Genomic DNA, 27,999 nt, shown 5'->3' on the forward strand with positions numbered 1-27,999 from the left:
GGTGTGATGACGACAGCCTTAATTGTTTTCCTAGGAACACAGTGAGCTGCATCGTCAACCCATGGAAAAGAGAAAGAGAGTGGGCCGAGAGAGCGTTGACTCTGGAGTCAGAGTCCCCGAGTCTGCCTTATGCACAGCTACCTGCTCTGTGACTCTGGACAAGTGTCTTAGCTTTCCAGCGATTTTTTTTTTCTGTTTTCTTGCCTATGAAGTAGATGTGATAATAGAAGGTTCCTCTAAATGAGACTGTGATGAAGGTACATATTCCATGAGCATGTATACACAAACACATGTTACATCAAACAGTGCCTCTCATTTGCTAAGTGCTCCTCATTACCATTTTTAGCACATTGGTTAGCTAATGAGAAGAAAAAGGTTCAGTAGCCATTAGAAGATCATGTACAACCAGGGAGTAAAGTAGTTTCCCTCTTTACACCAGTAAAAAACAAACAGCAAACTCTCAACTCTCTAATTAAACTGTACACTGAATAATAAGCTTATATATATTGTGTTTGTTTAGCTCTTTACATGAGGCAAATAACTCACTTGCTGTTATATTAGGTAGCAATAAAAACAAGAAAAGAATGAGCAAACTTTTGAACATGGAGTTTCTTATTTTATGTGCAAATACTTTGATGAATGTCTCCTTAAAAAGCTAGAGCAAGCAATTATAGGAACTTCAAACACCAGGGAGTCCTGTTAACATGAGTAACGGTGCACCTCAGTGAGCACTATTCCTGTGTCGTTTGCTTCTCACAACAATGAAATTCTGAGAGGCAGGATACATAGGTATTATTGGTCTCATTTTATAAAGAAGAAAAGATTTTTTTTAAAAAAAAACAACACAGATATTCTGTGCTTTTTGATTTCCTGTTGTATGCACTTTCCAGTAGTTTCATTTAATTTTTAACTTTATTTTACCTGCCAAAAAGTTGTTATTAACTAATGCACACCGAAGAGACTTAGTGTAGGGGACTTAAATGCCTTTTCAATAACTAAGGAAATTCAAGAAACTTTGTGATGAATCTTGAGACGCAGCCCAGTTTCTCAGCTAGTGTTGGGAGACTTTGTACCGTGTGGTTCTACCTGCTTCTGGTAAGCTCTCTACTGAAATCCATTCCTCTTGTTCATGGGAGAACAGATGGTTTGCGTTTCTCAGATTCTTTTACTGTTAAAGATGCCCACATGACTGGGTTGAGTTATCAAAATGTGAGCTAAAGTGATTCTGTGTTGTTTGAAGACCTGGTCCATGGATAACTGTAGTATGTGTTAACCATTTGCTACCAGATAACTGGTATGGTGACGTCCATAATAACCTTGAGAGCTATGTGATGACAGAGAGGTATCATCATGAATCTCCACTAGAGAATCCCACAAGGTCTTCCCCTCCCCACCTGCTAGGAGTGGATATGGTCGGAGTGAATCTTTAACAAGTTTATGCATGCTTTGGGAGCTTGAGCCTTAGTGTGGGATGCTGAGGTGGTGGAGCTCTAAGAGGAGGGACTCTATGGAAGGTATTAGGACTTGGGCCACTGTCATTAGCAGCAATTATGCAGTGTGTTCTTATGAGAGCAAATATCTATAAAGCAAGCTCTCCATACCTGTTCTCTTTTGTACTGACACTTTTCTATGTTGTTGTTACATAGCTGAGGGACCAGGGACAAGATACACCCTGTAGAGATATGGTCTCAGACTCACTGCCTCCAAAAGTGCCCTGGTTTTCACAACCCATTCAGTTATGAATATGTCAGTGTAATGACTCCATTAAAGAGATCAGAGACACATGATCTGTTTCCCACCGGCTGGGGACCATGAGCCTTGGAGAAACAGAAGATACTTGGAGAAACTTGGAGAAACACATCATAGCATTGGTTCTCTGAAATCCATGTGTAACCAGGTATTCTGTGTTTTATAACTACGTGTAGCAGCAGGCTGCTTGTTCATCCTAGCTGCCCAGAACTGAAATAATCACATAGAAATTATATTAATTAAACCACTGCTTGGCCCATTAGCTCTTGCTTCTTATTGGCTAACTCTTAATTTAACCCATCTCCTTTAATCTGTGTATCGCACATGGGTAAAGTTCCCGGCATCTGTCTCTGGCTGGCTACATGCCTTCTCTCCAACTCCGCCTCCCTTCTCCCAGCATTCAGTTTAGTTTTCCCTGCCTATGTAAGTTCTGCTCTGCTACAAATCCAAAGCAGTTTCTTTATTCATCAATGGTATTCACAGTATACAGAGGGAAATCCCACATCAATTGTGTTTGTCTGTTAAAAGTGACAACACTATTTCTAATTCTGCCACTTTCCAGATCCCACAACTTAAAGAAGACTTTGAAAGACTCTAAGAAGGTAAACTGTTTGAAATGATTAGCAATATATGTTGACATTTGAGATCCCCTAGATATTTATTCTTTATTAGATTCCCCATATAAGTAAGACCTTTCATTTCACTCTCTGTGTTTGGCTCATTACACTTAGCACAATGTCTTCTAGTTTCGTCTTTGTAATTACACAAATCCAGAAGACTGAGTGGGCGCTGGGGTAGAGTTAGGTGATGAAGAAAGGGAAGATGCTAGTGAAAGATTCAAAAGTTGAAAGGAAGAAATTTTAGTTATCTATTGTATGATACAGTGAGACGATTACTGATACCTTGTATGTATAAAACTGCAATGAGTAGATTTTAAGTTTTCTTAACCACATAGGAAGGGTAAGTATGTGATGTTATCCATGGATAAACTAGATAGGTTTAATCTCTCCACAATGGTATGAATTCATATAGTAATTATGCTATACATGTATATTTAGTCAGAGCAGATATAAAATAAAATGAGTAGATTCTAATAAAAGTATAAAAATGAACAATCATTCTCGTTGTTAATATATGTTCATAAAAACTACTATTTGTATAATGAACTATTTCAGGATTTGTAGAGGTAACCATTTATTGTATACCCTTAACCATCAATAAGAACTGTTATTTATTATAGCTACTGTTTATTACAATATCCTGTTGTATTCCAGGTATTGTTTTCAACTTTTCTCATAGATTATTTTACTTCTTTATTTCAGTGATCCCATGAAAGAAGCATTACATTGTCTCTGCTCTGCAAAGAGTTGGGGTCACTGTCTTGGGTCCTGCCTTTCTGTTGGGCACACCAGCATCACACTTAGCTGTTGACTCCAGGGCTGGCTCTTAGTCAACACACCACCAGGGCTGCACATTGCAAATGAGGGTTCCTGGTAGATGAGGGCTCTTTCATATTTAACAAGGCCACTTTCTTTAGCTCCTCTCTAGCCCCAGGGAGTTGATTTTCTGTGCACCTGGTAAATCAGCCATCCCTTTTGCACCCAGGGCTGATTTTATAGAAACCTAAATACACTTTACTACCTTTACATGTTAGCACTAAAGGAGAAAAAAAAAGTCCCCTGTTTGCCTTTTAGCTCAGGCAACCCTTTGGTTTTATAGGCTGGTTTTAGTAAGTAATTATTCTGGTAATGCCAAGGCCTCCTTTATGGGACTGTAAATGCATCCTGGACAACTCCAAATAACAAGGAGGCTAGCATGCTGCCACGGTGCACTCTAGCTGAGAGCTGGCTCCTCAGCCTAGACAGGTCTCTCTCTCTCTCTCTCTCTCTCTCTCTCTCTCTCTCTCTCTCTCTGGAAACCTCCTCTGAAATCATGTGACACAGGGGAAAGAGGATCAGATAATTGGGATCTTTATGATGGTTATTACGAAAAATGTTCTGGAACCAATTCAAATACCAATCAGAAACCACATTGTTCAACTAAATCACTTTCAGATGCCATATAAGATACAAAATACAATTATTTCCAGTTTAAAAATATAATGTTATTTAAAAAAACCCTGTATTTTATTTGATTATTTTTTTTAATAAAAGTATAAAAAAAATCTGCCTTGGATGGAGTTCAGGCCCCGTCATAGACAATGTACAGACAGGCTTTGCCATGCTCCCTTCTGATTCTGGACCTGTAGAACTCACTGTAATGGATTTAAAAGTCCCTTCAAATGGATGTGACAGCTGTTTTCTTTGTGTATTACAGAAATATACAGAGTTCAGAGGCTTCACGGCTATACTTTGGGCATGTATGTCATTAAAAGAATGAGAAAAGATGATGGCCAAACGCTGTATTAAAATCCCATTAGAAACGCTGAGAGGAATTTATGGCTCCAATCTCTTTTATCTGACAGGCGTCAGTTTGGTGAAAGAGCTCTCTCTCCCCCTCTGCCTCTCTGTGTCTCCCTCTCTCCCTCCCTCCTTCTTATTCTATTTCCTTCTCTTCTTCCCACCCCTTCTATTCCTCCCTTTCCCTCTTTCCCTCTCCCCTTCCCTCCTCCCTCTCCTTCCTTCCTTTTCCTTCCCTCTTTCCTTTCCTTCACTCCCCATTCACTTCATCCTCAGGCTCCTTTTGTGCATAGAACATCTGGGAGCTGTCTTTACCAAGGGAAAGGCAAATATTATCAGGTTTCCGTCAATATTTGCTCCTTCTACCAGTCCCTTGCATTAGGCACTTTCGGGAGTGATCACTCATGTCTCCTCCAGATAGACTTCTCCCCAAGCTGAGGATTCATTACATCTGGGCTTGTTTATCCAAGTCGTCATCACTGCGTTGAGAAGCAGAGGGGTTAACACACCGTGTGACCTCAGGGATGGCTCCAACGACTGCAGCTCCCACATGACATACCAGACTCTACGCATGAATTTTAATGGACTCAGCTACTCAGGCCTCTAGCCCGAGGTCACCAGCTCTCAGAGCTAATCTTCCACAAACTGACACGAAGCCTAAAGAAGTGGTTTGTTCTGTGAAGGATCTGTGGATCCTTGTCTTCAGATCTCCAGGTCACGCTGTCATCCTGCATGGATTGAGAGAAAAATACTAAACCATCACAGAGTGTCAAGATACTCAAGGACCAATGTGGAAAAAATTGGCCAATGAAGAGTTGCTACAAGATCTGACGGGAGAGGCAGTAGTGGTCGGAAGGCTGGGCCTGATTCAGCTTTGGCACTAGTCATGTGAATACAGGGCAAGGGGCCTAAGTCTAGTTCACTTATCTGCAGAAGGGGGCCAGCTCTAAAAAAAAAAAAAATCTATGATTCTATGAGGCCACCCTGGGGGCGCGGTATGGGGAAATAAAAAGGTTGCTTTGAATCTGATAACCACAGCTACACAGCAGTATCCAATGGTGAGAAAGGCATAACTTCTTATTTTGGGGAACTCAGAGTCACAGGAAACATGAGTTCATATTACCCATGTTTGTGCACCACTGTTTATCAGCCTAAAAGTCACTTGAGGACAAACATAGTACTCGTCTCTGAAACCTTGCCTCTGTGGCTACTTGTTGACCTTGGGGTAAGAAGTATGAACCTTAGATGTTACTCATATTGAGAAAGATGGAGGAAGAGAAGGAGGATAAGGAGGGGAGAAAAGGGGAGGAAGATGAGGAGAATTCTGAAAGACGGTTTAGAAGCATAGCATATTTTTAATTGCTTTTATTGAGTTATATATTTTTCTTCACTCCCCTCCCTTCCTTTCCAATTCCCTTCTACCCTCTCCCATGATCCCTATGCTCCCAATTTACTCAGGAGTTCCTCTTGTCTTTTTTTTCTACTTCCTGTGTAGATTAGATCCATGTATGTCTCTCTTAGGGTCCTCTTTGTTGTCTAGGTTCTCTGGGTTTGTGAATTGTAGACTGATTTTTCTTTGCTTTAGGTCTAAAAGTCACTTTTTAGGGAGTAGTTCTCCCTTGTTTTAGACTGTCCTGCATACTTTATACCAACACGAGAAGGATTTACTGAGTAAAAAGGGACATATGACTTAGAAGCTGGCATGAAAATGCAGCAAGACTCAGAAGAAAGACAGCACTCTGGCATGAGTTTAATTTCAGTGGCACCTTTGAATGAAGCAAAATGAAGAATTTGAACTACTTGGTAGCAAAGAATGAAAACTCAATCGGAGATTAGAGTCAGTAGTAAGTGGGAAATGAGAAATACACACACACACACACACACACACACACACACACACACACACGACCATTCAACAAACAATTCTGTCTCTTTGAAGATGATCTTAAACAAGCTATTATTCTGGAATTAAATACTAACCTCAAATTAGAGACTCAACCCCCAAACATGGCAAGAAAGTGGTTTTAAATAGCACCATTTAGATAACTTGAAAGTCGTTGGAGGATTAGCAAACATACTATGAGAATCCAAACCACTCAAAGGCAAAAAGCCATAAGCCTTAAGTATGCTCTTCTATAGAAAAAACTGCCAGGAAAATAAGATTTCTTTTTGAGAATAAATTTATAGTTTTATTTGGAGAATAAACTAAAATAACATAAGCTATATATTATGGATTATCCTCATTTTACTTTTTTATATATAAATGACAACACAGCTAATTTTTTAAAAAATAGAATATCTTTTTATTATTATTTAACAATCTTATATATGTAAACAATGTGTCTTGATCACATGTACCCTAAATCATGCCTCCTACTTCCCTCAAGAACCCTAACTCTCCTTTTTTACTCTCTCCAGATATCCCTCACTGATGTAGGACAATTCTGTATCCTGTCAATTACGTTTTAAATAAACACCGATTGGCCAGTAGCCAGGCAGGAAGTATAGGTGGAACAACCAGACAGGAAGTAGAGGCAGAACCATGAGAACAGAAGAATTCTGGGAAGGAGGAAGCCCATTCCTCCACAGTCCTGCCCAGACATGGAAGAAGGAAGATGTAACCTGCCCTGCTGAAAAAGGTACTGAGCCATGTGGCTAACATATACTAGAATAACGGGCTAATATATGTTATAAGAGTTAACAAGAAGCCTGAGCTAATAGGCCAATCAGTTTATAGCTAATGTAGACTCTCTGTGTGATTTTCTTTGGGGATTTACTGGCTGTGGGAACTGGGCAGGACAGAAACCCCAACAAGCAGGCCCTCGTGTTACACCTCACATGTTCCCCTTCTCACTTCATGTCTCCTTTGTTTGTGAGCTACCCACTGAGTCCAACTGGTGTGGCCTGTTGGAATATTGACTTGATCTTATGTCACAGTTAATTCTAAGGGTGCCATGAGTGCTGTCATGTGACATTCTGCACAGTACAACACTTCCTATGTAGTGATGATGCTGGAAGCAATTATTATTGAGCATTTACTGAACGTTAGAGACTCCTGCATCTTTCTGTATGCATCCACTCATCGGATGTCCACCACAATCCTCAATCTTTTTAGTCCCATTTTATGAGCAAAGAAACTGTAACTCCGAGAGTTTAAGTAACTTGCCAAGCTCGTGCAAAGCGTGGCTGAGATTCAGACTCAGACAGTCTGACTCCTTTGTTCATACCTGGGAACTATTATGGTTATTACTACAACTACTAGGCTGAGCTGAAATTGCAGCGGTAGGAATTTAAATTTCAACATGAATTTCTTAAATATAAAGATTATACAAAAATGGAATAGAAGTTTTTCAAATACTAAGGTCTTTCTAGATGCATGGGCACATTCCAGGCATCAGTCAGGGTCCTACCCTCCTATGCAGATTTAAACCAATTGGGTCTAAACTCTAATGTGGCCCCCATGCATCTGTCTCTGGAATGTCTCTGAATTTTCAATGGCTCTCTTTCCTGTAGGGTTTTCCGCTTAGTCTTGTATCCATCTTCTAGGGTGTAGGCTTGGGTTTCACTTTCCTCAAAGGTTGTCAGTTTGGGGGTCTTACTGAAGATCTGAGAGACTATGGCAGACGTCATGGTACGTGCTCCTTTACTCGTTCCTGGCATCATCACACCATTTTCATTTCACACAAGGTCATATATGCATGGCCACTGGGCAAACATGCCAGTTTGAAGCATCCATCGAATGGGGGAGCCAGTACTCCAGGCAGGATCCTGCTAATGCATAGGCTCTGTGCAACCACTAGAAACAAGCAAAGAAAGCTCTTCCCCCATTTACTGTTCCTCTTAAGTGCTGCATTTTGTCTATGTTAACAAAAGAAAAAAAAAGAGTCACCAAAACTAATGTAAACCAATCCTCCAGACAAATTCTTCTTGAAATGCTAAGAAACCAAACTTTAAAGCAATAAAATTACATTAAGAGCTATAAATGTTTCTGGAACGTACGCGTGTATAGACTACAGAAAAAGGATCCCTTGCCATCTGACTCTGGCTGTGTTGGGTTCACAGAAAGTCCTGGCAGGAGACTGGAAAGATGGAAAAGGTGCCAGGTTGTTTGTTTAGGTGCCTTTTGGGACACGTCATGATCGTTAGCCTGAGGCTAGCAGCAGGGCCAATGCCAAGAAGGAAACCAGTAGGAAGAGGGGTCTTCCAACTGCTTTGTACTGTGGTACATTCATAAGTACATGGCAATAGAGCCGGTTCAATAAGCAGGTTCTACAGGCCTTGAGATGCATGCCTTTCCTATTTTGAAAACAATACTGTGGTGAAAGAATTCTTATAAATTATTCCACTTCTCCTCCTCCTGCTCCTCCTTCTTTTTCTCCTGAGAATTATCTTTGTCATAAGCCCTCTCTACTGTAGGAAATCTACAAAAAGCAAAGAACATCACATTCCACGATAAGAGATAAACCTGTCTTCCAATTCAAGAGGTGTGACTCCGGATTGAATGAAAGAAGGGCCGACAATGGACAAATACGTTCTCATGAGTGCCACTGATTATTTAGTAGAGGATGATTGACACCAGCTTGCTAGCATCAGGCGCCAAGGACATGGCAGTAGACAGCGGTGATACTCCGGCTCTTGTGGTACACATACTTTAGTAGAAACAAGAATTTGTGTATTATGAGAATGACGCAGGGGAAGAGGACATGGGGTCAGGGAATGTTGTAGCTTGTCTCTCAAAATGCTCATTTATCAAGCTCTTGGTCCTCACCTGTCTGGCTCTTTTGGAGATTCTGGAACTTTAATAGGTGAGGGAGACCTATCTGGAAGAAGTCCATCATTGGAGACATGTCCTTAGGACCTTTGTCTCAGGACCTTTCTCTGTCCTTCCTCCGTTTTCTGGCTGCCATCAGGTAAGCAGCCTTTGCCTGTGCTCTTGGAATCATAGGCCCATGAAAGACAGAGAAGGCCATGAAGGAATAAAGGCCCTGAAATGGAGAGCCCCAAATCATTTTTCCTTTCAAGTTGTCAATAATAAAGGTAACAGAAATGGGGAGGAAAGCCTTGGGAGACTGGAACCCTGGACAGAGATGTAGACAGAGGGAGAAAGTAGGCTTGGTGGAACCCTCGAGGAAGAGCATCCCTAGGGAAGGGACAGGCAAGCCCAGAGTGCGGAAGCTGGTGTGTGCTTTGTGAACTTCCAGGTCAGGCGTCAGCCTGGAAAGAGCCGGTTGCTGTGGAGGAAAGGGAAAACGTTGTGGGAAATAGTTTGCTCTTCTGGCAAACAAATTCTGCCTGTATTTCTTAGATTTTGAAGAGTAAATTTCAGAGCCCTACAAGACGATTGAGAGGGTTTTCAACAATGTGACTGACATGGGGTAGGGGTTAGATACCGTTCGACCTCCTCCAGACCCTCGTCCCACCTTTGTAGACCCATCAAATATTTGCATTCTTCCAAAGAATGGAGCCATAAGGTTTAGTTGGGCTTTATTTCCTTGTCTCCAGTAGAAGCATCTTTCTGGACTCTGGGATTAGTTTCCAGCCTACCGTATTTTTTTTTTTTTTATCTTTTCCCAGTTTGCTTGTGTGGCCGTGGTTCATTGCGCTGATCGTCCACTGTTCCTCTGGATCTGTGTTTTCAGACGGGGCAGTTCTGCATGTAGTATAACATAAAGAACTCTTGCAGATTTTTAAGGACGTTTTCCTCTTATGAAAAGTAATAAAAGTATTAATTTCCTTTTCAGATTATTTAAATGGGTCATAAAACAGCCTCATTTACGGAGCTTACCTTTTCTTTACGCTGTTACTAAGCAAGTGAGGGTTATGGTCTATGTACTAAAGCATCGATACACTCTGGTGGTCCGAGAGGTTTAATGTCTCTTCCTGAAGTGCTTAATTTAAAGCAGGGAGACTGGCTCAACATTATTATTTCATCTTAAGTGCATCTGGAAATGCCGAGAGTGAAGTCTTGTTCAACTCTGTTCAGTGAAAAAGAAATACACGCTCATAGTTTTTGCACACGACTGAAACCATTCTTCGTTCTCCTGCGGAAGAAGCAAAGCTCACAATATGGGGGAGGAGGCAGGAGATGGATGAATCACTGCTGTCTCTCTGTCAGGCCTTGGCTTAGGAAGCAGAGAATCATTGAATGTAGTAAGGCTTAAAGCCTGGGTAACTTCAAGAATTAAGAACGCTACCCTGAGAATTTAGAGATTTACATTTAAAAGAAAAGAAACCCATTAAATAACAACTAAAAAAAAATCTGATCAATGCGAAAACAAAACAATATTTAAGTGTGCCATAGATACCACAAAATTTTGTTCAATTGTTTTGATTGTGTGCTCTTTCCTTAAGTCACTTGTCTCCTTCCTGTAATAAAATATTCTGATAGAAAACAGCTTAGGGGACAGGATTTTTTTCTGTTCACATTTTGAGAGACGTCTATGAAGGTGCAGAAGTGGTGGTTGGCAGGGCATGGAGGCAGCTGGTGACATCTATGGTTAGACAACAGTGAGTGACGGATGTTGGCGCAGAGGTTGCCTTTTCCTTCTCATTTGGTCTAGGAGCTAAGGTGGGCATCCCTAATCTAGCAATTTCATTACATACTGCCCAGAGATTTATTTCCAAGATGAGTCTACATTCCGTTGACTATAAAATCATAACATCTTTTGATGGCTTTCTCATATTAAAAATGCTTTATGAGGTTTTCCACAAAGAACTGAAGATACTTCAGTTTTTTTTTAGCATAGCTGATTCTAACTTATTTTTTATCACTCTTAGTTTTGATGAGTTAGAATGGTAGCTTTGGACACAGCTACACTTGGCTGGATTTAATACTCTGTGTCTGGTTTCTGCTACACAATACAGAAATTCAGATGACTGTGGCAACCTACAGTAATTTTCATCAATTGGAAAAAATAATACACATTTTTTATTACTCAACCTGCTACATTTAGTTCTGGTCAGATGAGAACATATCTCAAGCAGATAATGTGTGAAAAGCAGATTATGGAGGAGAAAGAAAAGGTTTATACATTGACGACTGGAAGAACTTCCTTCAGACTGACATTTTACACATTTCATTCTTCTGTCTTCCTCACTCTCCATGGACAGGTTTGGAGGACGAGGGCCACAGGACAGCTAGTCTTGTGCTTTTGTGTAACAAACTAAGAAGAACACATAGATGTCATGGGAGTCATCCTGGGTGTTATTTCTCTACAAATGAGGACACCAATAACTTCCTGCACTCACATCTGACCCTGACCCTACGAAATCCAAGCCAGATTCTCCTTGCAATTTCTCCTTGATGTCATTTTCCAAATGCTATTGCTTCCCCTTTACATACTATTTCCAGGAAAAGAGTTATGTGTGTGTGTGGGAGAATCAGAAAGGAGGGGGCCTCTGATGGAGCCCATATATCTGAATATTAACCCAAATGTGTATAGACTATGGATTTCACACAGGTCTTTTTCAGAGGCAGAATATAAAGAATGGGGTTTTATTTCTTCTCCCTATCCCAGGTTCTGTTTTTGACTTTCTCTTAGTTGCACAGATGAAGAGCTTTCTGTGTCATAGTTTCTGAGCCTAAACCACCACCAAGAAAGGAACAGGAATGAGGACATGGGACAGTGAAGGGAAAGGGGGAAAGTTGAAAATTGTGAAACAGTCGGACAAACTAAAATTAAAATCATATTATATTAATTATCACACCATACTTATTTAGTGATAATACAATCTCCGTGGAAAGAAATCCTATCAGTTGGGTAAGCCCAAGGAAGGTTGATTTTACCCTTGCCCATCATTAACTCTGTTTAGCCATTCAATGCTCTTCTCAACAAATATGAGGACCATTCATTGAGTTCTCTGGAATAAACAAATAGAAGGGGGTTGTCAACTGTTCTCCTTAGATCATTTAGGGTACTACCAATTAGAATGTTATTAATAAAGAATTAGCTCTTTTTGAGCAAATCAAGCAGATTGGGGCATCCTATGCTTTGGAAAACCTTTTACTGCAGCAGTGCAGTGGGTAAGTACTCTATCACACACACACATACACACACACACACACACACACACACACACAAGGGTGAGGCACAGGTGTCTCATAAGGTCTTGGGTCTTTGTACTGTTATAACTGGATGCTATGAGTCTGTAAGGACAAAACCTAGATGAGTCTGTTAGGACAAGTCTGGGGCAAGTCCAGGAGAAACGGCACTAGCAGAAATGTGTGCAGCAATGATAAGAGTGACGTACAGGCAGACAGGAGTGTTAATCTGGAGTGTGACGTAGGAAAAAGTGAAGTGAGGCTGAAGAATAGTATAAAAAGTGAGTCAAAAAGACCACAAGACATTCTCAAGATGATCTGCTAGAGACTCTGTCGGAGAGGCGCCAGAGAAACTCTACAGCATCGAGAATCAATCAATCAATCAATCAATCAATTAATCAATCAATCAACGAGACATTGGACCAGAGATCTTCCAAGAGCCAGAGAACAAGCTCTTGCCTGCGGATCAAGACTTGCTGATCCAGAGGTCTACGTCGAGAACCACGAACCATCATCAGGTTGTACACCCCAAGGCCTTATTAGATAGAATATAGTAAATGCCCTACCTAGGGTTTAGAAATATATATGTGCTTGTGTGATGTTGCTTGTGTGATATTATATCCTTGCTTGTGATGGTGATACCTGCTTATTAGCTGTGACAGAACAATTGTAAGATCTTGAAGTGCCTACACAATAAACTTAGTTCGGACAAAGCAGTGAACTGCAATCCTGAGTGTCATTTACTTGCAGACCTCCAAGTAAGGCCAGAGGGCCCACTCAGTAGCACTTGCGACACTGGATAACTTGCTTGGCTGCTTTTCGTATTTTATTTCTTCTTTCTGATTCATGTTTGTCTGGGGTATGTATTCTTAATTGATTACATTTAAGTCCACACTGTAGCATATGTAAGGATTTGTGTGGCTGGATGAAATGAGATGACACAGATACTTTAAATTCTTCCTTTCTTTGCGTTGCCGGAAAGTGTAGCATCCCAGGACAGTGAACTGACCCCACAGAGAGGGAGTCATGATGGACATTCTGTGAAGACAGACTATGTGTGTGAAAAGAAGAATGAAAAGAGGGAGGGCTGTGGAGACCGTGGAAGGCACAAACCTGGGTAATTGCTTTTTAGGAAAATAAATACACATGGAAGTCTAGAAATCATTTTTTTTAAACCGTGTTTGGTAATCTTTGGAAATGTTTTGTATGTTCAAAAGGAAGTATAATCGTTTGAAGATCCAGCTTGTTGGAGGTGTTAAGACAGTTCACAGACATTCTCACAGGTGTAGTAAGAGACAAGAGCACAATGAGAGATGAGAGACGGTAGGATGTCTTGCAGACAGTAGGATGGCTCGCAGAGATCTCTGGACTCTGGTCATGGTGAGATCCTGTGGGAGAGGATTCTGGTATGTTTTAATCGTTGTGAATCCTGACTTAAAAAATATTTGGTTACTCTGTAAACTTTATTGCCATTGGCAAATGGTTTTTGTTATTGAAGAATCAGATGCCTTTTAACCAGTCTATATAAATTTATTAGAGATAAGTTATTTACCAACCTTAATTACTTCTACTTTATGCTCCATGAGAGACTCTAATTATGAAATGTCACAGACTATCACAGACAAGAGAAGGAAAGTGCTAGAACACCTCAGATAAACGGTGCTGTGCTAATTTATATTATCAAATGTCAGGCCTATAACATTGTTCCTGGCATTGCTCATACTCACTTCAAAATGACAAATAATTTGATTTATTTAGGAAGTAAACCCTACTATCAAAAAGTTACATTTTGGTCAATATTCCAGAAAATTGAGAAATAGCAAGAGGTAAGTATAAACTGATTTGGTTTTTAATTATCTGACTTGAAGTGCTATGTAGTTTTAATCTGAAACAACAGTTAAAAAAATGCATTCTTCCCAAACACCCTACAGCACAAGTTTTGTAAGATTATGAGAACGCTGTCCTTGGAGGACACCAACACCCAGAACTTTACTCTGCTGTAACACCTAATGTCTCCCCTGGGTTTATATTAATTGTGGAAGCTTCTTTTGTCTTTGGATGAGGTGCAGTAGTCTTGCCTAAGCAAGGCTGGTGTAGCCAGAGGCTGGGCAAGGCCCCAGCAGTGATGGTGGGAACCGTGAGTGCGGAGGAAACATTGAAAGAAGGGGAATGGGGAGGAGAAAGAGATGCCAAGGGAAAGAGAAATGGAGCTGGGTGATTGGGAACACGGGGCTCTACTCCTCAGACTGCGTGCTGGTGCTATCGTAACCTAAGTCTATTTAGGGAACTTTCCAAAACACAGGACAGTTCTGTGGGTCTGGCTTTCAGAACTTATGTAACCAATTGTTTGGGGAGCAGGCTGGAAAATTCACAAGAGAACTGAATTTTTCAAGAGAATGACAGTTTGATCAAAAGATCAAAGGTTTGGTGCATAGGGGCTAATTTTCAGAAAGCCTTCCAAATTGTGAAGATTTTCCTCCTTGTTATAGCAGTCAAGACATACGAAAATAGTAATTTGAGGCACTTAGCAACAGCTTTCTTCTTGGTTCACAGTGTTCCATGAATGCCAGTGCCCTCCAAACCCATGAAAACCAAGTTGGCAGCTGGGATGATTGTCTTGCAGTCAATGGTGTGTAGGGATGTGCAGCAGAGTTGTGCTGTCAGAAAACCCAGTTGTGCTGGGTTTATTGTGACTATTGCTTTTGAAACTGACAAGTTACACAAATGGTGTGAAAATGGGGAGGCCTTGCAAGAACATGGGGATAGCAATGGGGAAGAGGATGGGCAGGGGCATCTCAGCAGCATTCATAGCACTCCCAATACACGTATTAAACCAGCAATTGGATCTAAGGCTCAAAAAGTAAAACCGTATCAAGAAAGTCTATGATAAACAAGTTAGGAGAGTCCTTTGCTGTTGCAGATACAGCCTGATAAGCAACTCCTTTGTGTTTTAATCTCTTTAATTAACAGAAAGCAATACAGAAAATTCAAGTAGTGGTTAGCCATCTTTAATAGTCAGATATTTATTTTGGTATTAAAGTCTGGAATCAAAGAAAAATGTTCCCAAGATTTTATAAATCATTCTGACTATAATATTATTATAATCATAAATTATTCTGGGGAAGAATTCCGACAGGGACCTATAGGAAGCTTCTCCCACCACACCGGTTCACTGTTACTGCTGTTTGGATCAGTCTTCACTGTGCCTGGGACTTATTAGAACACCAAGGTCAAGAGTTTACATGGGTTTTGATTAGAGTTAACTTACCTGGATTTAAAAATCATCAGCTATTTTCTGCCATCTTTCCACTCCTTGAGTTGTATTGGTTCCTTTCCAGTGCTCTGGTGAAACACCACAATCAAGGCAACTTAGAAAGTGTTTTGTTTCCAGAGGTTTAGAGTCCCTGAGGGTAGAGCAGAGACCTCCCAGCAAGGACAGCCAAGAACTCACACCTCAACAACACAAAGGGGACCCAGAGAGTACACTGTGAAGGGGATAAGTTTTTTGAAACCTCAAAGGTCACCCTCAGTGGCATACTTCCTCCAGCAAGGCCACAACTCCTAATTCTTCCCAAGTAACTGCCACCTGGGGACCAAGTATCTAAATGCCTGAGACACATAGGTGACATCTCACTTAAACCACCGCAGGAATCTTTACATTAGATATTATACTCAAAAGTGTTCAAACACATTGATTACCTGTGAAGATCCATTTTCAATACTCTGAATATTTACAAACAGAATATTCCTTAAAACAGGATTTTTTAGATCTATAAAGATCTGTGAGCCCAGGATTTACCGCTTTGAACGTCAGCTATCTATTGCTCAATTATCCATACAACTGCTCAACCCTAGTTTTCTCCTGTGCCTTATGGATAAAGTCATCTCCATTCAAGTTGGTGAAAATAGAAATTATCTGCATAGATATTCGTCTGGTTCAACTCGGTTCCTTCCCACTATAATTTAAGAAGTCTACCCTTGCTGCGCCAAAGCACATTCTGAGGATGATTGACCAAACAGTTGAAGGGTTTGGGTAACAAAAGAGCAAAGTAGGAAAAGGTTAGGTAATTGTCTTCATCTAAATTTCACTGTAAAGAACAACATGATGATTGATTCACCCTGCAATTAAATTAAGATGGTTTCTCCAGGAGAAGGGGACGTTCAGATGCAGTAAATTTGCAAGGGAGGGCTTCCAAAACCAGCATGTGTTTCTCCTCACTCCGCTCATAATTTCAATTAGGAACACGCTGATTAACCCCAGAACACAGCTCTTTCAGGGGGAGACTCTTAACTTCTATTATCCTAATTTCATGAACTCAGAGGAAAAGGGAGACACTTACAACTCATTATAGCAAATTATGCAAAGCTAAACCTCTGACAGGCTGTGTCTATAAAAAGATACGAGACTGGATTTGGATTTCCCCTGGAAGGATGGGGAGCTCTAACAGAAGTTGTTTGAATGAACTGACTGCTTCAGGACTGCCTCGTCCTCTCAAGAAAGAGGAAAGGCGACATAGCTGGTTGAGTTTTGTCAGAACGGTAAGGAATTCATTACAGAAGGCTGCAAGAACAGTGACCACAGTTTAGCAGAGAACACGCCTGTGTGCATGATATGTTACCACGGTGTTGCAAACTCAATGAAATAAGATGAATAAGAACACATGAGTTGTATCCGAGTGCCCATCCATTTGGAGTCCATTCTTACTCAGTTTCTACTGGCTGTGGCCAAATCACTTCCCTGACCTCTGTAGGTCTCTTCTGTGCCCTCTTTAGTCTACACAAGGCTGCTGGTGTGAGTTCTAAAAGGCAGACTATATTACCCTCCCCATTAACATAAAATTTATCAAACTCTCGCTGCATGTTGGACAAAATATATCGTTCTTGTTTCTTATCAGCTCATCCTGAATCCCTTTACTCCAGAACGTTTTCTGTTCTAAAAAAAATAAATAAATATCCCATATCCAGGCCCAAGTCCCCTACCTGGAGATCTGTTACCCACATATGACCTGGCTGTCTACTAGCCATCAAGGCTCGATTATTCATAAACATTTCATCAAAATTAGTCTATGTACATTTTTATCTCACTATCTTGTTTACTTTTTTATAACACTCATACTATCTAAAATTATCTTAAAGTATTTTTATTTATTCTTAGATAATTCCAAATACGTGTCCAATATATGTTGATCATATACCCCCAGTTCTCTCTGAACACCCCCTAAACATATGTCTCTGTTTTGTAGCCCCCTGAATTCAACTAGTGCTGCTCATGTGTGCACAGTTGTGGGGGCATCCACTGAGTCATGAGAAAGCTCCCAGTGTTCAGAACCCAGAAGAAAAGTAACTTTCCCTCTTCAGGTAGCCATCAATTGCCCATAGTTTTCACATGGGGGAGGGGCCTCAGTAGCCACCCCCATTCATGCTAGAATTTTTATCTGTCTTGATCTTCTACAAGGAACCGCAGTTGGTGGGAGTGCATGTGTGCAGCAGCCATGTTGTGTCCAGAACACATTTCATAACACTCCTCATCCTCTGGCTCTTACGTTTTCCTGCCCCATCTTGCTCAGTGTCCCCCGAATCTTGGAGGGGGATGGGGATGTAGATGTCCCATCTATGGATGATCATTGAATTGCTTATTTTCAGCACTTTGAGCAGTTGGGAGTCTGCACATTAACTGTTATCCACTGCAACAAGAAGCTTCTCGACTAAGACTGAGTGCTTCACAGAACAATGGGTATAAATGCAAATATTTGGAAGACAATTTGATAATGTGTCTACTTGGCAAAACAACAGTATTAAGTTTCTCTCTAAGGCCTATGACTCTCTGAGCTATGGGTGTTTGACCAAGTGCTTACAGTATCAGGGATGAATTCCTTCCTGTGGAGTAGCCTTTAAATCTGATTTGAATGAAATTGGTTATTTGCACAACAGGAATTCCCCTCGTCCATCTATGCACACATCTTTCCTGGCAGATTAGCAGTGCAGTAGCATTCGGAGTCCACTGCTGGGTAAGATCACTGATGTCTTCTCTGCTCTGGAAGACTGCACAGCACCCTCTAACTCCATGAAAGCTAGCTAGCAGTGGGAGAGTTTCCTGGTTGGTTCAAGACCAATTACATTAGAGGTCACAAGGTGTGTGTGGTGTCCAGCAATAGGCTGTTGTCATCTAGCTTTAGTGGGCAGCCCAAAGCAATGGCAATAGTCTGTGTTACTTTGAGTGCTTCTGAGGTTTCTCTGATCCATAACTTGTAGGGAGATAACTGTGCCTGACACTGAGATTGTCATTTAATAGTCCATCTTTGGGGAACACCATTGTCTACTCATGCAAGGTACTTCTGCTAAAATGCCTTTTAAGGCTAGAGTAAATCTAGTAAGATTCCAAGGATTCTTTATAGATCAATAATTTTAGTTAAACTTCCCCACTTTATTTATACATATAATGCCTTTCTTCTCTGTTAGAGTGGAATCTCAAATGTCAGGAAACTCGTCTGTCCTTTACACTATTGAACTGAAAGAATTTTGAAGAATGCCATTCACATACTAAGTCCTCAGTGATTGAGGGTCAGCTCCCGTGGCTGTCTTTGTTTAGTCCACAAATTAAGAATACTGTGATGTCTCTTACAAGAACCAAATGCTCCCAGGGTTCTGTGGGGTTGATGTCTTTGGTTTTGAAATCATTTTTACCGCTGAAACAAAATTGCAAAGTTAACCTTTGCTTTTTAAAAACCTGTTAGGTAGGGATTCATGTAACCCTCATTTTAGAGGCAGGTAGGGTTAAGGAATTGGAAGTAAGGATTAAAATAGTGGTTTTTTAATGATCATTATGATTTACACATATGATAGACACTCAACATGTTTAAAGGTTATGTGTTTCACATGACTTTGACTTTTTGCAGAGTGATTATGATTGAAACTGTGTGATTAAGTCTGAACAAAGCCAGGTGGGATGAGGCACTGATAGGGTGCAGGTGGTAAGATAGTGAGAGGTGTGGCACTGGAGAGAGAATGGGAGCCTCAAGTTTACTTCCCAGTCACGGTCATATTTCCAGTTGTGTGGCTGTGATTAAGGCTTATTTTTCTTATTTATGAGATGTAGGAAGCAAACAATATTTACAAATTACCATTTTACAGTATTTAGAAAATTAAGTGGCATATGATAGGAAAATGAATAGGTCTCTTGCCTTCTACACCTCAGGAAGAAGTAAGTATTATGACAGACATTATTAATCATGATTACACTTTCTTTTTCTTGGATAATAAAGCCATGATTTTTTTCCAGGTTGTGTGTGTGTGTGTGTGTGTGTGTGTGTGTGTGTGTATATATATATATATATATATATATATATATATATGATAAATCATGCTTAATCTAAGACAATTATGTGAACTCTTCCAATAATTCCATCTTCCTTTGTAACTCCAAGTGGTTGATTTCAAATGATGACACTAATAGGAAGTTTTCTCTCCGGTTTCCCTCCCCCCACTTTCTCCCTCCCCCTTTCTCTCCCCTTCCCCGCCTCTCCCACTCTTTTTTCTTTTACTTCTTCTCCCATTCTTACTACCTTTCTTCTTCCTCTCTGTCTTCATCTTCGTCTCCCTTTCTTTCTGTGTGTTTTTCATCTAAGATAACTGTGGAAACAAGAATTTATGATCGTGGAGTCCCTTGAATCTTAAGGAGAAAGAACTGCAATTTTTGACTTCCTAAAGCAAAATCAGAAGACACTTACTTGCAGACAATCCATATATACTTAGGAATCTGTTATGTTATTTGCAACTGGAAGCTTTTCTAGATGGTGTTGGTAAGTGTGTGTGTGTGTGTGTGTGTGTGTATGTGTATGCATGTGTGTGCATAATATGAGGTTAGACCAATGGTGCATTTAACGATGTTGGCAGTGGGCTAGAAATTCCTTCAAAGGAAAGCCAGTCATTAAATATAACCTATATACTTACCAAAGGAAGGCAAGGACACACTGCCAATTTCTTTAAGGTCACATGTTAAATATAGTAGAAATTTGGATCCTTAATTGCATCAGATCTAATGTCCAGAATACTATTCTTGGTTGTACTTTATTGTGGAAAAGAATAATGTGTGCATTTGTCAAAGCCAAGTTTAAAAAGAAATCTGCTTTTAAAAGTTAACTTCACTTTCTTTCCTTTTATAAAGACTAAATACATTCTGTTTATATTGTTGGATATTTGAGTAAAATATAAACAGCATTTACAAAGAGCTACACTAAAATATATTTAACACACTTAATATTGTTAAGAGAGAGAGAGAGAGAGAGAGAGAGAGAGAGAGAGAGAGACTGGCATGGTGGTACATGTCTGTAGATATCTGTAGTCCTAGCATTTGAGAGGCTGAGGTGAAAAGATCACTTCAACTCAGAAGTTTGAGAGTAGCCCGAGCAACATAAGTGAGGTCTCTTTCCCAAAATAAAACAAAATGGGCACATGAGAAAAATGGCTAAAAATAGAATGGATGCTTTCAATGGAAAGGTTTCATTTTGTTAGGTACTGTTGAAAATATACTATGCTATATGAAATTTAGTCTTATAAATTTAAAGCAGTACTACTAAACTGAATTGTTTTAAGAATTCAATTTACAGAAAATTTCAAAGAAACAGCAAACTTGCTTGTTTTATCAAGTCAGAGTTTCTCTATGCTGCTCTGGAGCCTGGAACTCACTAGGTAGACCAGGCTGGCCTTGAATTCACAGAGATTTCCTGCCTCCCTGCATCTGCCAGAGCTGGGGTTAAAGGAGTGCGCCACCACTGCCCCGCCAAAACACATCAATCTTAAGTATAAAGAACAAAGCTGCAGGCATTATACTTTCTGACTTTAGAGTATGCAATAAGACTCTCAGAACCAACATACTTATTATGCTGGCACAAAGCAAGAATAGAGAACAATGCAATAGATTAAATAGCCCAGCAATAAATCCACACCTAACTGATTAGATTAAGGTGCCAAGAATACAGGAGAAGAAAGGGTCTCTTCAAAAAGCTGTTAAGAAAAGCAGATGTCCACGTGAAGAAGAATGATTTATCTCCTACCACATACAAAAGTCAACCCCAAATGTGTTAAATACTGACGTGAAAGATTTGAAACTATGAATTTACCAGAAGACATGAGAGGAAAGTTCCAGACCACTCTTTTGGACAGTTTCTTCTTCCTTTTCTGCCTGTGCCCAGATGAGATTTAGAGCCAATCTATGGATCTGTTGCGGTCTAAACGAGAAATGCCCCCACAGGCTCTGTGTTTCAAAACTTGGTCTCCAGATCATAGAACTATTTGGGAAGATTGCAAAGCCCTGGCAGGGGACGTGTGTTATTAGACTGGGCGTTGGAGTTTTATAGTCTTGCCCTGCTTCTTGTCCATTCATTTCCATTCTTTCTGTGTGTCTCTGTCTCTCTCTGTGTCCCTGTCTTTCTCTGTCTCCCCCTCTCTCTCTGACCTCCATCCCGTCCTCCCCACCTCCTGACTATGAATACAATGTGACCAGATAGTTAGTCTTCTGATTCTGTGCTCACCATAATGAAATACATCCCTTAAACTTTTCTTTTTTCTGAGACATTCAAAGAAATTTAATACTGACTAACTAATACAAATTATTGAGGAGTTAACATTTTCATACATGGTGGTGGTATGATAGGGCTTATAAGTTCTATGAGTGAAATATTGTGATGTCAAGGAATTACTTCAGGACAGTTTAGCATGGGGGAGTGTGTGTTAGGGACATAAACAAAGCCTTGGCCCAGAGTTGATCCTTGTGGAAGCTGGATGATGTCACACAGCGATTCACCATACCATTCAAACTAATTGTACTCATGTGTGTAAAATTCTATATAAGGTGAAAAAGACTTAATAGAAGGATATTTGAACTGAGCAAAAAGATATATCTGTCCTAATTTAAAAATTCAAATAAAAGTAATTATGAGAATTGCTTTTAAGCTTAATAAATTGGGAATGTAAATGGAAACACAGTGTTCCAAAAACTGGTCTCACCTTCCAGCCCAGGTCCACTATGCAACGTCAGAGTAGAGATCTGGTTTTGGAAGGCTTGATGTTTACCTCAGTCTTGCCTGGCATCCAGAAACTGACCATGTGTAATGACATAGTGATTACATGGAACAGCGTCATGTCTACCCCACACTCCCATGTCAGTAACACCATCCTGGCAAGCAGCTGAGCAGTCCAGGGCTAGCTCAAAGTGCCACTTTTTTCTTATTTATCTACATGTCAATACCTTACCATTCTGTGTCTATTTATTATTGCCAAAATAAAGTGACGATTGTTAAGACTGCTAATCTCATCTGTAAAAGCTGAATACATGCAGTAGTGAAATGAACAGGGAATTAAATACGGTCGATATAAATATTCAGGGAAACCGTGTTAGCTAACGGACATTAGATAGGATTTCTCTTTTAGCCTAAAAATATTTTATAAAAATTTAAGTAATAATATAAATAAGACTAAGAGAGATGACATTGCAATTCTGGTTAGTGCAGAACATTAAAATAGATTTTAAGAGCTTTATTTAATTCTATTTAAGCCCTGAGTCTCTTAAGGAAACTCTACTGAGAAATTATTTGTGTCTTAAAAACAAAAGAAAAGAAACCTCTTTTCCCCTTTTACTGAAAATAGCTCCCTTTTATCTTGATTATAGTACTCCTTTAAAAAAATATATCCTGCTTATAGTTTGCCTTAACTCCTCCCAGCCCTCCCCCCCCCTTCACATCCGGATCCACCCCCTTCCTGTCTCTCATTAGAAAACAAACAGGCACTACCCTCTAGGCCATAGTCGTGGAGTCATATCCTAGTCCTTCCCCTCACCCACTGAAGCCCCGGTTCCCCACAGTATGAGACCACCTGAGTCTTGGCCCTGCCCCCACAAGGAGAGGGGAGTATCTGGCTCCCAAGCTGGAGGGCCCTTCTTTCTAAGCCATAGTACCTAAAGGCACATTCTGTGGCCCACTCACACCCACCAGAGCCCCAGAGCCCCAAGAGCAGCCTCCCCACCTTCCGGACTAAGGCTTCCCTAAGGCTTCTGAGATGTAGCCTTGGCTCCGCCTACACTTGGAGAGCTGGGTGCCTGGGCTCCAGGAAGGACAGCCCTACCCTCTCAGCCATAGATCTCGGAGACACATCCTGTGCTGCACACACCCATACCCAGTGAAGCCCCAGAAAACTGAGAGCAACCTCCCCAGACACCAAACTATCACACGCAGCCTTTGTGCCCACCAGAACCTGGGCCCCAAATGCACCTGGAGAGATGAGTGTCCCCTGCTAGAGGATCCTGTTCTTTAGGCCCTAATCCCTAGAGGTACATCCTGCACCCACCACCCAGCAAAGCCCTAGAGACCTGGGATTAACTCCTCACACTCCCAATGGTCCTCACAGCATTTGCATCCACCAGACCCTTGGCCCCACCTTTACCTGGAGGAGTTTAAGAACCTTACCTGCATTCACCAGAGGCATGGCCCACCTGCATCTGGAGGAAGAGGAACCACCTAAGCCACAGGCCCCATCTGCACCAATTGAAGGAAGAGGGACCCCCTGAAGCACAGACCCTTAAAGAAGTGGAGGAAAAGACAAATAAAACAATGAAAGAAAAAAACAAATCCCTTAAAGAAAACAAAAAAAGTCAAGAAAAAAATGTTAAACAGGTGAAGGAAACAATTCAAGACTTGAAAACTGAAACAGAGGCAATAAAGAAAACACAAGCCGAGGGAATTCTGGAAATGAAAAATATGGACAAATGATCAGGAACTACAGATGCAAGCACAACCAACAGAATATAAGAGATGGAAGAGAGAATCTCAAGTGTTGAATATACGATAGAGGAAATAGATTCATTGGTCAAAGAAAATGTTAAATCCATTTTTTTGTTAAAGAAAACATCTAGGAAATCTGGCACACCATGAATAAACCAAACCTAAGAATAACAGAGATAGAAAAAGGAGAAGTTCAGCTTAAAGGTACAAAAAATATATTCAACAAAATCATAGGAGAAAGTTTTCCCAACCTAAAGAAGGATATACCTCTGAAACTACAAGAAGCTTACAAAACACCAAATAGACTGGATCAAAAAAAAAAAAGTCCTCTTGCCACACAATAACCAAAACACAAAACACAGACAATAAAGAATATAAAGAGCTGCAATGGAAAAGGGTCAAGTAACATATAAAGACAGACCTATTAGAATTACACCTGACTTCACAATGGAAACTATGAAAGCCAAAAGGTCATGGATAGTTGTTCTGCAGACAGTAAGAGACTATGCATGCTAGCTGAGACTACTATACTTTGCAAAGATTTCAATCACCATAGATGGAGAAAACAAGATATTCCACGACAAAACAAGATTTAAACAACACCTATTTATAAATTCAGCCCTACAGAAAGTACTAGAAGAAAAACTCCAACCGAAGGAAGCTAACTATACCCACAAAAATACAGGCAATAGATAATCCCACACCAGCAAAACCCAAAGAAGGAAAACACTCACACAATACCACCACCACCACCAAAAGCAAAAATAACAGGTACTAACAGTTACTGGTCATTAATAATTCTTAATATTAACAGTTTCAATTCACCTATAAAAAGACACAGACTAACAGAATGGATACAAAAACAGGATCTGTCCTCCCGCTGCATACAAGAAACACACCTCAGCTTCCAAGACAGACATGACCTCAGAGTAAAGAGTTAGGAAAAAATTTTCCAATCAAATGGACCTAAGAAACAACCTGATATCTAACAAAATAGATTTAAAACTAAAATTAATCAAAAGAGATAAAGAAGGACATTTCATATTCATCATAGGAAAAATTCATCAAGATGAAGTCTTAATTCTGAACATCTATGCCCCAAATACAAGGGCACCCACATTTGTAAAAGAAACATTACCAAAGCTCAAATCACACATCAAACTCCACACACTAATAGTGGGAGACTTCAACACCTCATTTTCATCACTGGACAGGAGTGCCAGACAGAAACAAGAGAGAATTAAAGGAACTAGCAGAAATTATGACTCAAATGGGTTTAATGGGCATCTATAGAACTTTCCAACCAAACACAAAACAATATACCTTCTTCTTAGCACCTCATGAAACCTTCTCTAAAACTGACCACATACTCTGTAACAAAACCAATCTCAACAGATACAAAAAATTGTAATAACTCCCGGTATCTTATTGGATCACCATGGGTTAAAGTTAGAATTCAACAACAAGACTGATTACAGAAAGCCTACAAATACATAGAAATTGAACAATGCTTAAATGAATCATCCCTGGGTCAAGGAAGAAATAAAGAAAGAATTTAATGTCTTTCTAAAATTCAATAAAAATGAATGCACAACACACCCAAACTTATGGGACACTTTGAAAGCAATGCTAAGAGAAAAGTTCATAGCACTAAGTACCTACATAAAGAAACTAGATTGGTATTTAAAATACAATTCTTTAAAAGAAAGAAAACAATAGGGCTTTTAAGGAATAATAATAAAATATAATAAGATAAAACAAAAACCACAGCTCTGAAATAGGACAAAAAAAAACAGAAGGGAAGGAACTCACATGGGCCTTTTCTTTCTTAAGTTCTTCATGTTAGATAATTTATCACAGTAATAAGAAAAGTAACTGAGGGCCATACAACTCAGGTTAGGTACACACGGTATTCCCGCCATCCTTATCTCCCTGGCTGCTCCACAGGGGCAGCTTCCCCCAGCTAATCCCTCTCTCCTGCTACGCCATCCCAGCTTTCGGCCTGGAACCCCTCCCATCCTCTCTCCCTTTTTCGGGGTTTAAATTCCTCCATCTCAGCCGGGGTGGGCACCGCGGGTCCGGACAGGTGGTGAGTGCAAAGGGAAGGAAGTCCCTTGGTTCTAAGAGCCTGCCTGCAGTGAGCTAAGACTGCAGGCAAAGTGATTCCTGGTTAGCAAGGGACACTAATCCAGTAGAAGAAGACCCAGCGGAGGGAAGAGCCATTGGAGGGCATCTGAAGGAAGAGATGGGCAGGCGCCAAGGCAAAAATTCCTCCAACAATCTGAAAAACAACATGAAAACACCAGATCCCAGCGATCTTACGACAGAAGGACTTGAACGCCCTATTCCGGAAGAAGTGGAAAACAGTGTCATTATGAAAGCAATAGAGTCTCTTAAACAGGGTATGAATAACTCACTTAAAGAATTAGAAGACAAATATAACAAAAAGATGGAAGAAATGAGTAAAGAAATGGAAGACAAATATAACAAAAAGGTTGAAGAAATGAGTAAATTCGTAAATGATACCCTGGGAAACCAAGAAAAAGCAATCAAACAGGTAATGGAATCAGTTCAAGAATTGAAAACTGAAATGGAGGCAGTGAGGAAAACACAATCCGAGGGCCGGCTGGATATGGAAAACCTAGGTAAACGAACGGAGACTACAGAATCAAGCTTAACCAATAGAATACAAGAGATAGAAGAACGAATCTCAGATTATGAAGACACCATAGAGAAAATAAATGCCCTGACCAAAGAAAAGCAAATCCAACAAATTCTCATCACAAAACATTCAGGAAATATGGGACATAATAAAAAAACCAAATCTAAGAATAATAGGAGTAGAAGAAGGAGAAGAATTGCAGATCAAAGGTCCAGAAGATATATTCAACAAAATTATAGAAGAAAACTTTCCCATCCTAAAGAGGGATATTCCTATGAAGGTGCAAGAAGCATACAGAACACCAAATAGATTGGATCAGAAAAAAACATCCCCTCGCCATATAATAATCAAAACACAAAGCAGTCAGATTAAAGAAAGGATATTAAGAGCTGCAAAGGAAAAAGGTCAAGTAACCTATAAAGGTAAACCTATCAGACTTACACCAGACTTCTCTATAGAAACCATGAAAGCCAGAAGGTCCTGGATAGAGGTACTGCAGAAATTAAGGGACCGTGGATGCAAGCCCAGACTACTTTACCCAGCTAAGCTTTCGTTCACTATCAACGGAGAAAACAAAATATTTCAGGATAAAAACAAATTTAAACAATACGTAACTACTAATCCAGCCTTACAGAGAATACTAGAAGGAAAATTACATCCCAAGGAATCCAACATTGCCAACACTGACTACAATAATTCAGACATCTAGCGACCCTTCACTAGCACAATTCAAAGAAGGAAAACATATACACTCTATTACCCCTCCCAAAAAAATGACTGGAGTCAACAACCAATGGTCATTAATATCTCTTAATATCAATGGACTCAATTCACCTATAAAGAGGCACAGACTTAGAGATTGGTTACGAAAACAGGATCCAACATTCTGCTGTTTACAAGAAACACACCTCAACCACAAAGACAGACACCTACTCAGAGTAAAGGGTTGGGAAAAGGTTTTCCAAGCAAATGGACCTAAGAAACAAGCGGGTGTGGCCATTCTAATATCTAACAAAATCGACTTCAAACTAAAATGGAGATGGACATTTCATACTCATAACAGGAACAACTCATCAGGAAGAAGTCTCAATCCTGAATATCTATGCCCCTAATGTAAAGGCACCCACATATGTAAAAGAAACTCTTCTAGAACTTAAGGCAGTCATCAAACCAAACACGCTAATAGTAGGAGACTTCAACACTCCTCTCTCACCAATGGACAGGTCAATCAGACAGAAATCCAACAGAGAATTAAGAGATTTATTGGAGGTATTGAATCAAATGGACTTAACAGACATCTATAGAACACTCCACCCAAATAGGAAAGAATATACCTTCTTCTCTGCAGTTCATGGAACCTTCTTGAAGATTGGA

The 27,999-nt window shown here is 40.2% G+C and overlaps 1 long non-coding RNA gene across 2 annotated transcripts in view; it reads left to right on the forward strand.

The window, feature by feature from the left end:
• The first annotated feature begins 12,446 nt into the window (after positions 1-12,446).
• The window catches only part of LOC125391582 (uncharacterized), a 72,606-nt gene continuing 57,053 nt past the window's right edge, over positions 12,447-27,999 (forward strand). For both annotated transcript variants that reach the window (XR_015737893.1, XR_015737894.1), the window contains exon 1: positions 12,447-12,707. This is a non-coding gene — a long non-coding RNA (uncharacterized LOC125391582). The remainder of the gene's footprint in view (positions 12,708-27,999) is intronic.

This window comes from Myodes glareolus, chromosome 5, assembly GCF_982192425.1.
Source record: "Myodes glareolus chromosome 5, mMyoGla1.1, whole genome shotgun sequence".
Taxonomy (NCBI): Eukaryota; Metazoa; Chordata; class Mammalia; order Rodentia; family Cricetidae; genus Myodes; species Myodes glareolus.